A 3913-nucleotide genomic window follows, 5' to 3' on the forward strand; every position below is an offset into this window, starting at 1 on the left:
GAAGTGTGGAAAGATTGGCGTTTGTAACAGGATGTTACAGAATAACAGGATGTTACAGAATAACAGTATGTGACAGAATAACAGGATGTTACAGAATAACAGGATGTGACTAGGGTTGAGCGAACCCGAACTGTAAAGTTCGGGTTCGTACCGAACTTTAGGATTTTTGGACCCCGGACCCGAACATTTTCGTAAAAGTTTGGGTACGGGTTCGGTGTTCGCGCTTTCTTGGCGCTTTTTGAAAGGCTACACAGCAGCCAATCAACAAGCGTCATACTACTTACCCCAAGAGGCCATCACAGCCATGCCTACTAATGGCATGGCTGTGATTGGCCAGAGCAGCATGTGACCCAGGCTCTATATAAGCTTGGGTCACGTAGCGCTGCACGTCACTCTGCTGTTACAAGTGTAGGGAGAGGATGCTGCTGCACTTGTGATTTCAGGGAGAGCATAGGAGAGAATCTAACTCAACGATCTACAGACAAATAGTTGTGTGGGTGCAGGGCACTATCATTTTACCCTGCCCTGAGCTCATTGACCAAAAATACTAACTTTTGGAATTCTGTAAGTTAGGTGGGTGGCGGCGGCGGCCATTGTATGCATGCTCAGTGCACCAGCACTGCATCTGAGCTTTTGGGACATTGCAAATCACCATTTTTTGGGGGGCAAACTACAACATCTGGATTAGTCAGTGTGCAATTTAAGGTAGAAATGCACCCATCATTTTCTGGGGTTTGAAAAACACATTTTTTTTTCTTCAAAAAACAGTATTTGCCAGATCTGTAAGTGTTAAATTCAAGTTTAATATATACAGCATTCATATTCTGTTATCAAAAAAAAGACTTTTCGGGCAATCTTCAACATCTGTATTAGTCAGTGTGCAATTTAAGCTAGAAATACACCCATCATTCTCTGGGGTTTGAAAAACACACTTTTTTTTCTTCCACCCAGCCATGTACAACACCAAGGGTACCTGAAAGGTGACAACAAGCCCCCTGGGACGCCTGCTGTGGTTGGACTTCCACCTCCTCAAAGACACCTTCCTCCTCTGACTCCTCTTCTTCAGACTCCTCTCTCTGCGTTGCCGCAGGTCCAGCAATCGACGACAACAAGGCTGCTTCTGGTGGTGATGGTGACCACAACTCTTCCTCTTCATGCTCATCTACGGCCTGATCCAGCACTCTTCGCAGGACACGCTCCAGAAAAAATGCATATGGGATGAGATCGATGATGTTGCCTTGGGTTTGACTGACCAGGTTTGTCACCTCCGCAAAAGGACACATGAGCCTACAGCCATTGTGCATGAGCATTCAGTAACGCGGCCAAAAAATACCCAGCTCCGCAGAGGCTGTCCTCTTTTTTTTTTATTAAAAAAATCTGTTCTTACCAGTTTAATCTCTGTTTTGTCCCCTATCAGGGGCCGGTGTGGTGTATGGAATAGATTTTAGGAACCGGGAAATGGAAAAAGATGCTTGAAAAATTTGGTATTGTTGCAGCCGCTGCTGTAGCAGCGGACGGAAAAATTGAGGAAGTTAGCGAAGAGGATGTGGAGTAGGAGGAGTAGAGGAGGTGGCAGCAGGCCTGCCTGCAAGTCGTGGCGGTGTCACCAACTCCTCTGCAGAGCCACGCATTCCATGCTTGGCAGCTGTCAGCAGGTTTACCCAATGCGCAGTGTACGTGATATACCTGCCCTGACCGTGCTTTGCAGACCAGGTATCAGTGGTCAGATGGACCCTTGACCCAACACTGTGTGCCAGACATGCCATGACTTCCTTTTCCACAATAGAGTACAGGTTGGGGATTGCCGTTTGTGAAAAATAATTTCGGCCGGGTACCTTCCACTGCGGTGTCCCAATAGCTACAAATTTTTTGAAGGCCTCAGACTCCACCAGCTTGAATGGTAAAAGCTGGCGGGCTAGGAGTTCCGACAAGCCAGCTGTCAGACGCCGGGCAAGGGGGTGACTCTGTGACATTGGCTTCTTACGCTCAAACATTTCATTGACAGACACCTAACTGTGGGCAGATGAGCAGGAACTGCTGAAGGTGAGAGGCGGAGTGGCAGATGGTTGAGAGGGGGCAAGGAGGACAGCAGTGGTTGACGTGGCTGAAAAAGCTGGACCAGGAGGAGGATGGTGGCTTTGAGTTTGTGTGCTACTTGTACTCATCATGTGTTGATCCCATAGGCGTTTGTGATGTGAGATGTGCCTTCGCAAAAGCAGTTGTACCTAGGTGGGTGTTGGACTTTCCACGACTCAGTTTCTTTTGGCACAGGTTGCAAATGGCATCGCTGTTATCAGAGGCAGACACACAAAAAAAAATGCCACACTGCTGAGCTTTGCAATGATGGCATTCTGGTGGTGGCAACAGCATGCGTTGATTGGCATGCAGTCTGGCTGACCACGGGTGCGGATACATGCTGTCTGATTGTGCCTCTAGCTCCTTGTGACGACCTCCCCCTGCATCCAACTCATCTCCTCCTCCTCTCTGTCTCCCCATCTGAACTTTCCCCCTGTTCTTCTTCTCTTCGAGCGGTCACCCACGTGACATCCACGGACACATCGTCATCAACAACCGCTTCACTTGTATCTGACAACTCAGCAAAGGAAGCAGCAGCGGGTACAACATCATCATCGTCACACCGTACGTCCATGTGTGTAATGCTGCCTGACTGAGACATATCCCTTTTATCTACATCCTCTGGCAATAATGGTTGTGCATCACTCATTTCTTCCAACTGATGTGCAAATAAATCCTCTGACAGATCAAGTGAAGCAGCTGTGGTGCTAGTGTTGGTGGTGGCGGCAGGCGGGCGAGTGGTAACTTGAGAGGTGCCCGAAGCTGAGCTGGAGGAGGATGGTGCATCAAGGTTCCAAGCGGAAGCTGTAGAAGATTGGGTGTCCAGTGTTAGCCAGTCAACTATGTCCTCAGAACTTTTCGAGTTCAGGGTACGTGGCCTCTGAACACTGGGCATTATTCTAGGGCCAAAGGAAATCACAGCACCACGACCACGACTGCCCTGCGGGGTGGCCTGCCTCTGCCTGTCATTTTTTTACAGTGAAAAAAATGTTTTTCTGTTTTAAATGCAAGCTACTGTGACACCAGATATGAGTGGTGGCACTAGGCACTGGCAGTAGTGGGCACAGTACACGCTGTGGGTCTGAAACACACGCTTGCAGGCAACTGTAATTATATTACAGTAAAAAAAATTGTTACTGTTTTATATGCAAGCTACTGTGACACCAGATATGAGTGGTGGCACTGGGCACTGGCAGTAATGGGCACAGTACACGCTGTGGGCCTGAAACACACGCTTGCAGGCAACTACAATTATATTACAGTGATTTTTTTTTTTTACTGTTTTATATGCAAGCTACTGTGACACCAGATATAAGTGGTGGCACTGGGCACTGGCAGTAATGGGCACAGTACACGCTGTGGGCCTGAAACACACGCTTGCAGGCAACTACAATTATATTACAGTGATTTTTTTTTTTTACTGTTTTATATGCAAGCTACTGTGACACCAGATATAAGTGGTGGCACTGGGCACTGGCAGTAGTGGGCACACTAAACGCTGTGGGCCTGAAACATACGCTTGCAGGCAACTGCAATTATATTACAGTGAATTTTTTTTTTTACTGTTTTATATGCAAGCTATTGTGACACCTGATATGAGTGGTGGCACTGGACACTGGCAGTAGTGGGCACAGTACACGCTGTGGGCCTGACACACATGCTGGCAGGCAACTGCAATTATATTACAGAGAAAAAATTGTTTTACTGTTTTAAATGCAAGCTACTGTGACACCAGATATGAGTGGTGGCACTGGGCACTGGCAGTAGTGGGCACAGTACACGCTGTGGGCCTGAAACACACGCTTGCAGGCAACTGCAATTATATTATAGAGAAAAA

Source organism: Bufo bufo, chromosome 8 (genome assembly GCF_905171765.1).
Source record: "Bufo bufo chromosome 8, aBufBuf1.1, whole genome shotgun sequence".
In the NCBI taxonomy this organism is placed as follows: Eukaryota; Metazoa; Chordata; class Amphibia; order Anura; family Bufonidae; genus Bufo; species Bufo bufo.